Source organism: Thermobia domestica, chromosome 16 (assembly GCF_964235325.1).
Source record: "Thermobia domestica chromosome 16, izTheDome1.hap1.1, whole genome shotgun sequence".
Taxonomy (NCBI): Eukaryota; Metazoa; Arthropoda; class Insecta; order Zygentoma; family Lepismatidae; genus Thermobia; species Thermobia domestica.
The window spans coordinates 172,814,812-172,828,596 of NC_137469.1; the positions used below are offsets into that span (position 1 = coordinate 172,814,812).

Sequence of the window (13,785 nt, forward strand, 5' to 3'; positions counted from 1 at the left end):
GGGCAATGTTTTTATGTGTGCAATTGGAAACATGAAAAGAAGAAAAAAAAGATGTTTTATTGACTTTGAAGTTGTGTGTGTTACAGAAACGTGACACAAATGCAACATAGATTTTAGTCCATTGTTCTTCGCTGAGAACGAGTTATGCACATGCACACATGTTTTTCTTTTTCTTTCCTTTCTTCAAATGAAAACATTTTATTTTTAAACCTTTAGATAAAGTGTTATAATATACTACGACAGAAATAATACAGATAAGCTTGGAGCTACATGGAAATACTGTTGGCTCTATCTTTTCTATTCAGTTAAGATATTTTTTACAGTAGCTTGGCTTCGGTTTATTTTCCAATTTCAGGATATATATTTTTAAATAACGCCACAATTTTCAATATTGCAAACCTTTAGGTAGGCCTATTGTTTTCAAGCCCATCAATTTAAATTTATCTAATAGTTGCCCACTCAAGATCCATTTATTTGCTATTGAATCTCCCTTATCCTTTGGATATCGAGACTGTATGAGACGTATACCTACAGCATAATGTTGCTTCCGAACTACAGGTAAAGTAACCCTACCGAAAACCGAACTCGGGTCTAGGGCTCCCTCGTGACTATATGGTTAGCGTACGGGATAAAGGCGCGGAAGATTCCAGTTCGATTCTCGGTGGGAGGTCATGTTGTTCAGATTACACGTTAAGCCGTAGGTCCACGTGTCATATACCCTCGGTGTTGAATGGGACGCTAAATCCCAAATCAATGAACGAACCCGGATCTCCGGCAACAAAGGCATTTAGCAGTGCTTTACCCATTTAGCAGTGCTTTATCCAGCCTTCTCGATTTCGAGGGAAAATCTGAAGCTCTAGAGGGAAGAGCTTATTTATCACCTGCGTGTTACTACGCAAATATATTCAAAATTTTGCGAAGGGTTTCTAGAACATGGGGAGAGAATTTCACTCCTTAATATGTCTGAATAAAACACTGCATTTAGACACAAGGAAGCTTTTCTTTAAGAAAAAAAAAGTTTCGTCTTACGTTTCGTTTGTATGAGATAGAGTAATGGGCTTTCACATTTTACTAGAAGGAACAGATAACGTCATATTATTATTATTATTATTATTATTATTATTATTATTATTATTATTATTATTATTATTATTATTATTATTGATTAAACAGTGAGCGTAAAATCTATGCATGTTAGAACGAGAAAATTAAAAAGCGAATACATTCTGGTTCGAATTTAAAATGTGTAGTAATCTCAAAGCCATCAATGGTTTTTGACGGATATTTATGAGACTTCCAGTAACGAATCCGAAGATAAAAATGTATAAAAATAATGATGTTATTGCTACAAGGTAAGAGAACTTCAGGATATAAGTTACCTAAAACAATTATTCTAAATGGCAAGAAACAAACACTTGTTACTGAAAAATGTTTCAATGTTATACACTGAAACTTCTTAATAATGGATACTGATGGGAAATTATTATCTATCCGTAAATGAGAGGTATCCGTAAATGCTTCACACAGTTGCTTCATCAGCTCAAGGTATTAATTGAAGATTTATTTTCAAATTCCAAAAAGTATTTTCTGTATATGAGTTGAGGATAATTCATGTCCGTTATGAAGAAGTTACTAAATCGCTGGGGGTAAAAGAAGACTGTCCGTGCCTGTTAAAGGAGGATTCTCTGATGTGATAATACGTGTATTTCTCGGGACAAAATAGTTTGTCCGTATAATGAAGGTGCCCGCTACTGTAAGGTGTCCGTTAAGAGAGGTTGTTATTGTATTCAATTCGACCATTGAACGTTCAAGTAATGTGAAGAGGAAAGGGTCAATAATAATTTGATATGGAAATAAAGTCTCGGGAGGGATAGATATCCAGGAATATTTTTTACAGGAAAATTTGTCCGTCGGAGGGGATCAAAATGTGAGAGACACTATTTAGGTGTGGCGCCAACTTTGGGGTGAAAAGCTACCGTCCTGAAAGTATAGTATCCCTGAAAGAAACATTGGAGATACTTATTGGCTTGTTACTTTGATCGTCGTGAATAGAACAAATTAAAAGTTCGGTTGAAAAACGTATGAGCTTGTGGGCTGGAATATAACACTTTTAAATTTTGTTTATTTGTTTGTTTTCACAAGACAGTGTGAAAGGAAATCATTTTGCGTATATTGAGATTGTCATGATAAAGGTTAACTGGTATGGTCTTTCTACAATCTTGGAGAGAATGAAACAATTGATGGACGTGAAAAAGATGCGTTTCAGTATTTTTTTTTTTTTTTAATTTACAAACCGAGAAGTATTATGCTTGTAAATGTAATGGCAATGAAATCTTTAAGTTTTACGTCCCACGATTATGCCGGCCAGGCTAAAAGATACGGTTATGATGAGAAAGGAATGAAATGGTGGAATGAAGAAAATGGAAGAAAACGTGAGAACACCGAGAAAATCCACGCACACGGTGTTTGTCCACCACAAAGCTCACTTGACGTAAGTTGGGATCGAACCGAAGACCTCATGCGCCAGAGGTAAACACTGTACCATTGAACCACCGCGGCGCCAGTATTAAGCCTGTGTTCTCAAAACAAAGAATTCTTAGAAATAGTTCTAGAAATTTGGTTATCAATTAGCAGTTTGTTCGTAATTTATAAACGGCTTTTTGCTCCATGGTTTTATAAAATACCTACAATGTATTCTTGAGGCTTTTCTACTCATAAATTTAAAAATTTTCCTTTCACTTCTTTCTCAATTTACGATTTTGTTCCGATAGGTTGAAAAATACACACTAACGCTGCAATATGCTATTGACTCCGTTTAGGGTGCGGGGAAAATTGATGCAAATTTTTACGATGGAATATGTCAGAGAAATAGAAGGGGCCGAAAAGAAAATGAAGATATACGAAGCGAGGTTATACCGTTTAGAACAGAAACCTCTTCTGCCGATTTTTTTTCGTCTGCTTCTCGATGATGTAAATACTGTTTAGGTTAAAAAAAAAAAAAAGTCCTGAAATGTTATTGGTGCATTGGAAAATTGGTGCGGGGACACGGATCGAAGTAAAAGTGGCTGTAGAAACAGATGCCGTGTCAGATTTGTCTGTGCATCATTGACGGCCGTACAATGGACAATGCGTGGCGTAGGTGCAGCTGCACCTACATGTACTCTGACCTTCATTTTTCCTACTACAATTCATTCACGTTGAAATATCTATTCTTTTCTGTGTTTAGCTCATGTTGTTTTGTGTTGGTAAGTCGATTTCTATGAATATATAAATGAAGATGTCATTGAAGAATATTATGCATAGTTCCATTCAACAGAAAAATGTAAAAAAGAAAATCTTTTGTAGTTGTTATTTTTAAATAATTTTCATTGTGAAACATGTACACTCACACCAGGTCCATATTCACGGAGGGCTAGGGGCCCAGAACCCCTAAAGTTTTACTGGTCCCCTAAAATTTTCACGGTAGGCTTGCAAATGAACTATAATATAGTGATAAATTCTACCTAACTTCTACCGCCCCCTACATTTTTGGGCTGAGTACGGCCCTGACTCTCACACTTAGATTTTCTAAGCTATCTCCTTGCATACATCTATAAATTACAAATACGCCTATCCATGTATGCAGTTTCACTTAAAATGTGTATAGACGTGTTTATTACGTACATATATTAGTATATTATTTTTATTTTACGCTACATTACAAAAGAGCTCGGCTCTAAATGTCAGCCCCAGAAGGCCGAGCGTCTTTTGTTGGGCCACCCTGTATACATAAATCATCTTAGAGAGTCGATGAAAATAGGGAAAATGTTCGTGCTGTAGTTGTTAAATATACTAAAGTGAAAAAATCCTACTTGACTTTAATACTATGGATGACAAGCAGAACAAAGACCTAACCTATATTTGAACGTACTCAGGGACAGGAGCGGATTAAGAGCAGAGCCAAAGGAGCCCAGGATCCGGGGCCCCCAGGTTCAGAGGGCCCCCAAAAACCCTCTCTTTAATACTAAAATATAGCAATCAACTTATTGTATTATACGTTTCAGACCCTGCTAATTTTTTTCCGCTCACTATGCTCGCGGTATCTTTAGAGTTAAGTCTTCTTCCACTACTTATTTTGTGAGGGAGTCAGCTATTTTGGGCCTCTGTTACAAACCAAACTGTTAGCTTGTGGTGACAATTCGTTTAAAATATCTCAAGTAGTGAAATATCTTTTACTCCATTAGTGTTTTTACAGGGACTATTGACCATTTGGCTTGTATTTGGCATTTGTGTGTTACACTGCAGTATATGAGCATTTAACCGTTAATAATGAATGTAATTAAACTAATTATTGTAAACTTGGAGCACATTAAAATATTACAGCGTAGTTCTCGGTGTTTCGATAAGCCTATGAGACTGTAAAGACAATTTATGCGCTGGAATTATTCGTAACATAGGGCCCTCTTGTAATAGTCGGCTCCAGGGCCCCAAAAGCCTTAATCCGCACCTGCTCAGGGAGATGTTTTACACTAGATTCCTAACACATAAATCCAGACCCTACGTGAGCACCCAACTTAAGAGACGTCATATACATTTTAGGAATCATACTGTATCTTTTATAATATTACTTGGCATAATTTACAGGAACACGAAATTTTTGCTTTCTTGCTGTAGGCCGGGAGAAACCGATCCTGGAACCTCTCAAACTCAGGGCAAAAGATTTATCGATTGTACCCCTTCACTCCGTACGGACCATGGGTGCCCGAACTCATGAGGACGATGTTCACGAGCATGAGATCAAGTGAGCGTAATGGAATGGAATTGTGAGCATGAGATTGACTGAGTGTTATATCCGATTGACGTTGTGAGCGTAAGATTGAATGAATGTCATATTCGAATGGTGTGAGCGCGGGAGCTCATGTGGTTCGGATTCCACGTTAATCAGTAGGGCCCCGTCTCATATAGCCTCGCTGCTGAAAGGGACGTTAAACTCAAAATTAACTCAATACCTCAACTCGAATGATGTGAGCGTGATATCTGATTGGTGATATGTGAACATGAAGTGTAGGAGGTGTGAGGTAATTATGACATTAACGTGAGGTTTAGGTCAAATTAGTGGACGCCTTTAGTAAGGACAATTAAGTTTTGCTGTGTTATAAATTCATGTTACAATATTTTGGTTATTTATGGAATCTCAGGGGAGGAAATAACAGAGGAGAGTTCAATTGGAAGGGAAGTTCGACAGAAATACTGTCTCTCGCCTACATTATTTAATATCTATCTAGAAGAGATTGTGGAAAAGAGCCTACAAAGTGAACACGCCACTTCAGTAGGAGGTAGAATGATTAGATGCATACGGTTTGCAGATAATATGGTGGTTGTTGCAGAATCTGAAGAAAAAACGAATAAGAAAACGTAAGGTGTTAGAACGTGAGGAAAGGGCTGTGAAGACTATGGGATGAAAATAAATGTTAGACAAAACCCATTTTTGATTGGAACAAAGCGATCAGTTTCAAATGTAGAAGTAAAACGAGGAGAAAATAGAACAGATGACTAGTTTTCGATACTTGGATAGTATTGTTAGTGATGATATGAACTGTGAACGTGAAATAAAAGCAAGGATACGAATAGCGAAAGAAGCCTTTAGGATAGGGTGACCAACCGTCCCGTAAAAACGGGATTGTCCCGTTTTTTCACTACCATTTCCGGTGTCCCGAAAAATTTTCCCGGGACGCCAAAATGTCCCGTATTTACGTACATTGGGTACAAAAAACTTTCCAATCTAAAATTTCCTAATTTGTATTATTATTTTCTAAGCTATGTGATTATATTTTAATATGTCTAATTACTGAGCAACATCATTACGACGTTTGCGATATTGGATGTGGTGGGGGTGGCTGCATTTTTTTCCCTCCAAGACACCCACTCCGCAGACGACAGTGCAAGGGGCTGAAAGTCTTATGAAAAACAAACTGTTTTTATTATACTCTGTGTTTCGGGCGGTGTAAGACTGAGGCGCTGTCATCAGTACAGTACAGTGTTTACGTACTTTCATTTATGAAAGGGGAACGAAGTATAGAATTATAGAACTGAAAGTTAAGAAAAACAAAAACTAATTGTAAGTGAAATAATGTCTAAAAGTAAGAAAAAGAAAATAAAGGAAGTTGGAATCCGATGTTGAGAGTAGTTCGTTATAAATTCTGCCGGTGACAAATTTTGTTGATTGACAAATATTGATGAATGTTTCATATATTTTTAGTCTTATTCACTCAACCATAGGTTGGTGGGCATCATGGATATTTTAAAACTTTTCTCTCGCTTGGGAGAGCTAATGTTTTCAAAATTTCATTTTTTGTTAGTTGCTGATAGTTACTTGCTATTTAATTAATTTTACAACCTTTTCAATAGGTTTTAAAACGAAAAAGCGTAAATTTCGTGTAAAAAGTGTATATATACAGAGAGAGAGAGAGAGAGAGAGAGAGAGAGAGAACGGGGAGGCAAAAATTTAGGGGAGCAACCTATCCAAAAGTAAAAAGTTGTCCCGTTTTTTCTAGTTAAAGATTTGGTCACCCTACTTTAGGAGGAACAAAATACTATTTTGTAGGACCTTGAATAGAGTTGAGAAAAATACTCATTAAATGCTTCGTGTGGAGTATTGTACTGTGTGGGTCATAAACATGGACATTACGCAAAAATAATGAAAAACGACTGGAAGCTTTCGAAATGTGGGTGTGGAGAAGAACGGAGAGAATTAGTTGGGTCGAGCGGAAAACGAATGAGATGATGTTAGAAATGACGGGGAAGAAAAGAACTATTTTATATATTATTAAGAGGAGGAAAAGAAACTGGTTGGGACATTGGCTAAGACGGAACTGTATCGTGAAGGACGTGCTAGAGCAGCGTTTCCCAACCTTTTTCAACTTGCGGCACACTACGTGTGTAACTTGAATTCTCGCGGCACATTCATATATATTATTATTACTAGTAGTACTGTAGTAGTAAATAGAAAATACCGTCGTATTTTTTTCTGTGATTACTGACCTCCTCCTCGCAGAGAAAAAAGCTTGATCACTGGTTTTCCCCCATCGTAAATCATTATACTTATTTTTCATTCTAATTCAAAAATTAAAAAAAAAACAATTCCAATGAAATATAGGACTCAGGCTTTTAAAAATACACTTTCTTTTTGAAGACTGTATCCAGCCGTACTTTTAAAACAGATGGAAGTAATTTGTATGTTTGCTTTGTCGAAAGGGTAGAATGAGATTTTAAAATTTCAAGTTACTAAAAAACCTGTAACAATAAAGAAGCAATAATGGTCATAATGATAATAAATACTTTTTTTTGAACTTTAAAAATGTACAGACAAGTAACACAGTGTGAAACTTATAATTTATTAACATTCTTAATATACATCACAATTTTTAAATATTAATAAAATTCTGTTTTCGAAATACAATCTGTGTAGCAGTAATGTATGTATATATAATAATATATTACAATTAAGTATTTTTTTCCATTGTAGAGGTTCATAGTAATGTGAAATACAAATACACATTTTTCCTGTCTTGTAATTTGGTTGCTATATAATTAATAATTTTGTTTTCATTTTCTCGCGGCACACCAGCGGCTTAATCTCGCGGCACACCAGTTGGGAAACGCTGTGCTAGAGGGTATGGTAGCAGGAAAGAGAGGCAGGGGTGAATGAAACTACAATTAATGGACGATATCAAAATAAAAATCGTACGGTTAGCGGAAGACCGGGCAGCATATAAGCTTCTCAGTTAATGCAAGTGACTTGGCAACAATAACAAAATACCTATGATGATCCATATTCTCCATTGAAATTCAAGGAATCGCGAAATAACTATCTACTGTTTGTTGTATATTTTGCAAAGTAGAAAGTACAAGCATGGCACGTTATATTATTAGCACTGAGTTAATATCCAGAATATAATTTCACTACACACGCAACATCATTACCAATTCATCACATCGCGTCGGCTTATGTTTCAATTGATAATTCTAGTGTAGGTAATGGATGCTGCTACGAGAAGTGTCAAAGTTACACCATGTTACGTGCTGTATATTACTAAATAGCAGAAGAATAATTATGTATTCAACATAGATGGTATAGGGTAATTATACCACTTTGCAGAACACTTGTATTTAAAAGTAATGATAGACTTTGGTGTGATAAAGTGAAGTTTTGCCAATTATGTTTAAAATACGTATTACTTCATAATTTTAATAGGCCTATAATTGCTCTTCAATCAATTCGTAATTATTTCAGTCACACCAAAATATTCTGGTTCTGTTGATGAAAATATATAGGGTGTTGAGGAAAGGTTTGTTAGTGTTATAGCCTATGCTTATACTTTTCGGATCCAAATTTTAAGAATGTTCTTCATTTGTATGCCATATATATTACAACAAAACCATTCGAGAATTTTGCAAAAAACATATAAAAATATATGTAATCTTGTTGATTTTAAGTCCATAGAACGGTTTCTGCAACCAACAACACTTCTATGAGAGTTAGTTGGATCGACTGGGCTTTAGAGTTTCTTTCAGGGCCGAGGCTATATGAGACGTGAATCTACAGCTTAATGTGGTAACTGAACCACATGAGTCCCACCGGGAATCGAACCTTGGTCTCCCATACCAAAGACGCGTACGCTAACCATATTGCCATAAGAGAGATCTCTGTGTGAGTTTGCGTTTTGTAAGCAGGTTGATAATTAATTTTAATTAGTTATGTTTACAGAAAAACTATAGCCTAGTGTGAAGAATACAGGGTGTTTCAAAATGAATATCGGAGTTGTAAGGTTTTGTAGTATTTATTGCATTTAACGAAAAATTATAAATTAATACATCAAATGAAGGAACAATTCAAACAGGTTTTGCAACAAGTGTTCAGTGTGAGCGTCCATTCGTTACACGACACACATCGAATCGATAGGCGAGTTCTTTTCAAACGTTGATCAGTGTGTTTGGAGTAATTGTTGCAACAACTGCTTCAATGTTTTTCTTTTATTTAAAAAAAAAATCCTGGATCTGGGTCTATGCGGAAAGATACTCTCACTTGTTCAAAACTTTCTTCAGTTACTCTTGGTCGTCCCGTACTTTTCCCTTTACACAGACAGACGGTGTTTTCAAGCTGATGATACTATCTTCGGATGGTGGATTGCAATTGAAGTTAATACGGAAAGCATGTTTGCACTGTAACTACAGATTCAGTCTTTGCAAAATGTAAAACACAAAAAGCTTTCTCTTAACTAGTCGCCATCTTTGCTACTAGCGCTTTCTAACGGCAGACAGAGGAAACAGTACATGCGTATGCGTGCGTACAAAAAGGTTAGAGTTTGTCTTTCATTTGATGTATAATTTATAATAAAGATTACAAAGCCTTAAACACGCGATATTCATTTTGAAACACCCTGTAGTATGTGAAAATATTGTGTTATCATCGGGTTCACGTATGCGTACAAAATTTCAGAGCTCTAATTAGGAAGGAAATCAAGGTCGGCTTTAGGATTTTAATTTTAGGTAGATCCGTGCCTACCAGGTCTATCCACTAAAGCCACCACTGATGGAAATGCGTGAAATTTAAGTTTCAAGACTTCGCTGACAAATAGAAAATAGCCTAATATAGCATTGCAGTAACATGCAAAGGAAAAAAAAAATAAAAATAAAAAAAATAGATGGGACGAGTAGGAACATATTTAAAAATGTACAGTGATAATTCAAATCGTTGCCCTGTCACTTGGTGGATATCGTCCTAGAGTAACACACCCTGTCATTACACAATTTTCCAATAATTTTCTAGATTTTCTCCTTTATCATAAACCAAACAAGAAAAGAAAAAGAAAAATGGTCTTTATCAAATTGCATTGCTCTTGTAAACATATATTTTATAGATTCTCTTTTTTATACGTATTATTTAATCGAAACTTGTTCACGCTATATAACTGTAGAGGCAGATAGAAAAATAATAATAATAATAATAATGGCGTATGCGCAACCCACTCAACACGATAAAGTGATCATTTTTTAAGTTCTTCACATCAGGAACAAAAGACGAAACTGTGTCCTTTCCCATATTCATCTTTTGTTTGCTTGAATTTCACGTTCCTTTTCAACATCGAGTTTATGAGAAGTGAGATCCGAACAGTGGCTGACAGAAAAACAATATATATGGAAGTAGCGAGGTTAGAGAGAGTTGTTTTAATATACGTACAGTATATACAAATTATCCACCAAACTGGGTCACAATGTGAATGGTTTTTAAGGTATTTTCATAAACTTTTTTTTTTCGATATTGAGTTATTAAAAAAAAAAAAGTTCCTTATAGAGTGTTGTGTTATCAAAATAAATTACACCTCGTTTAAAACTTATAGTGTATAGATTGAGAATGTACTACGCATACATCATATCAAGAACAGACGTTCGTCGAAAGTTGAATTGTTGAAAAGCAAATAATGTCATATCCATAAATAATCGAATCAGGTGCTTTTGTATCATTTATCACTACCTTCTTCCTTTTGTAGTTTGTGGAAATCAACTTTTATTTATATGTTTAGGCTAAATACTTGATAAATAATACATGAACATTTATTTGTTTATTTATTTAGTCTTATTTTACGTAGCAAAGTTAAGACTAATCATGCCTAGTCTCCCACTTGACCATACAATGATCAGGATTAATATGACAATATTAAATATTTATCGAATTATAATTGAAAACACACATATTGCAATAACAAAAATTTCACTCTCAATCATACACAAACACACACACAGATATATATATATATATATATATATATATATATATATATATATATATAGGGCCGGATTTAGGGGGTGCACCGGAGCACGTGTACCCCCATCCGTTATGAATATACTCTATCTAAAGTGAGAAACTGGCAGTGGAAATAGCAATACTTTCCTAAAATTTTAAATCATGTTTCCATTTCGGTCTTAAAATAAAGCGGTTTTGCTAAACACAATAGTGTAAGTCAGTTCCTCATACACATCACAGATGCCTAAAGGCATTAAAAAAAAAAAAAAAAAAGATTCAAATGTACTGATAGTTATTGGTGCACTCCCATGCACACAGAGATTACTACAAACACATTCAGATGCTTTTAGAACATAAGAGAAACAAATAAAAGGTAGGAAGAATAAAAATCATTTTTTTTGGTCAGATAGTAAGTCTAGACTAGTAGACCAGAGATTCATTGATGGTTTGCTCAAACGACTTCTTGAATAGATTGATTGATTGAGATTGTCAGTTTGGGTACAAAACCTCGGGGCGACAACCTCGCCGCCCAAAACCTCGCGGCCCAAAATCTCGCTGGGCCAAAACTTCGTGTCCCAAAATCTCGCCTGGCCTAAACGGGAATACCCCCGAGAAAACCCACGCGGACGATGTTTTGACCTCTTCCTCCTCCTCCTTCTTCTTATTATAATTACTATTATTATTTGTAATATGGAATTGCATTAAGAAACTCATTGGGTAAATTTTAAGGGGAGATTTCGTCCACGCGAGGGTTTGCGCGGCAAGGTTTAGGCACGTGAGATTTTGGGTAGCAAGGTTTTGGGCGGCGAGATTCTGGCCACAGGAGGTTTTGGGCGGCGAGGTTTCAGCCACGAGATTTTTTCCGTATCTCTGAGACTGTCATATACTGGGTGGAACATCAATCCATGCATGGATAGTGGATGCAAAGAACACATTCGAATAATGTTTTAACAAATGTAGGAGAAGAGAAAGGAGTTCATTTTCACTTAATCTTGTATCGTGATCGTGATGAGCATCTAATGTTTGCAAGCATTGAAATAAGTAGGAGAGTTGTTGAAAGCTCAAAGTGTTAAAGAGAAGTATGAGTCGATGCAGATAACGTCTATCGGCAAGTTTCAGAAAGCCCAGCTTTCTGTATTATGGAGTTGCATGATAAGATCGTTTTAGATTATAAGAAAACTGTATGCGTTGTAACCGTTGGATACGTTGTAACCGGTACACTAATTCTTCATTTAAGTCTGCTAGAGCTACATTACAATATTCAAGAGGAAATATTAAAGATTTTAGGTAGTATAACAACATTTGATGATGTTGTTGTACTTCGTGTGATTTCAGCACCGACTATTTGGGAAATGATGTTCGATTTTGTATTTCAGTTTTCATCATCTTTTTCCACTACAACCGGTATATACGTGATTGTAAGTAATCCATATTCTGTATGGACTAATTGAATCACTGATTGGAAAAAGGGAATAAGTGCATCAGACCTAAGTTTTCAAAAACACTAAAAAACCTTCCCGAGGCGTTGTTTGTATTTATTGCAAAAAGTGTATAATTGATTACTTGTAGCAAAAGAACTAACAAACACTAAGACAAGAAGAAGAATCTTGTATTGCAGCACTGCAATTGTTTAGATAAGCTTTAAAATGGAAAAAAATATTCCCTTTTTCCAATCATTTAGAGTTGGACGCAATTGTAATTGTGTGTAGGGTATGTAATGTGCAGTTTATGATAGAAAGCTATGAAAATATACATGCTGAATACAATGTTGTATGTTAATCTTGGATATATGTATCCAAACTATCACGCATGTTTGACTTCTAACACTTTTATTGTCACCGTTTTTTTTTTTTTTTTTTTTTTTTTTTTTTTTTTTTTTTTTGTAAAATACACGTTATTCGTACAGCAAGAAAAGTAATACAATCGACAGCTGAAAAAATACGTAACAAAATACGTTGTCAAAATAGAATGACTTTACATGGGGTCCTATCCGTCTGCATCTTCGTCTTCTACAGTTTCTTGGTCAGTGGTTTTCCATGAACAAATCATCCTATAAAACTTTTTGTATTGGTCAGGTATGCATATGATGATTTGTGAAGAATCGTTTATCTTTCTCTTGATTGGCCAATCGTATGCCTTTGACGTTGGCAGTAGAACGTTTGTGACATTACTTTTGAGTAATCGAAAAATATCAGTTCTTAGTTCATTGATAAACTTATGAGCTTGCACATAACCTGGAGATTCTGCTTTGTAAAGAGTGTCTTTATTTACTTACTTGGAATTTCAATGTTTTTTCCACAATGCTACCTGAAGATTTCTTTCAAAACGTTTGCCACCAATGTTTAAAATCTAAGATTTCTTCATTGACAACTTCGTAAACCTGAAATGGAGTATCAATATTTCTTGCATTCGTAATCATGTGGTTTTACTGTGCTGGTAAATAAATGCGATTGTGTCGTTTGAGTTCTCGTTTGATTATAACAAAATTTCGGTCACATGGTAAAAACTGTGACCTCTGACAGGCATATATTGCTGTACAGTGGTAAACCGTTATGACACGATAGGACTGAAAAGCATTAATGTCATTGTATGATTGCAGTTTTGGTATTGTATGATCACTACTTGTATCACTGAAAACACGTAAATCTGTAACTAATTGGGGCAAATATTTCACTATAGATTGTGCAATGCGAAGACAAGGCGAAGTATCGTATCGTCAGCAGAGGGCTCTAATAGTTGTCTACATACACACAGTCTCACAGTTGTGGTGGTATCCTATAGTGACTGGAAGAAGGAAATAAGAAACGTAGTTATTCCCTTTTTCTAATCAGCGAGATATTTTGTCTTATAGAGTTGCCCAAACATTCCTATTTTCTACTCAACGATGTAACTATCTTAAAGGAACACATCTGCTATCTCAGGTTAAAATCGCAAAAAATTGTACTTATTCCCTTTTTCCAATCAGTGGTTCAATTGGTTTTAAAAAAACTATAACTTATTTT

General features: G+C 35.4%; 1 protein-coding gene across 2 annotated transcripts in view; it reads left to right on the plus strand.

Annotated features, from left to right (window-relative positions):
• The window catches only part of LOC145673502 (phospholipid phosphatase 1-like), a 322,758-nt gene that overhangs the window by 169,717 nt on the left and 139,256 nt on the right, over positions 1-13,785 (plus strand). The window lies entirely within an intron of this gene.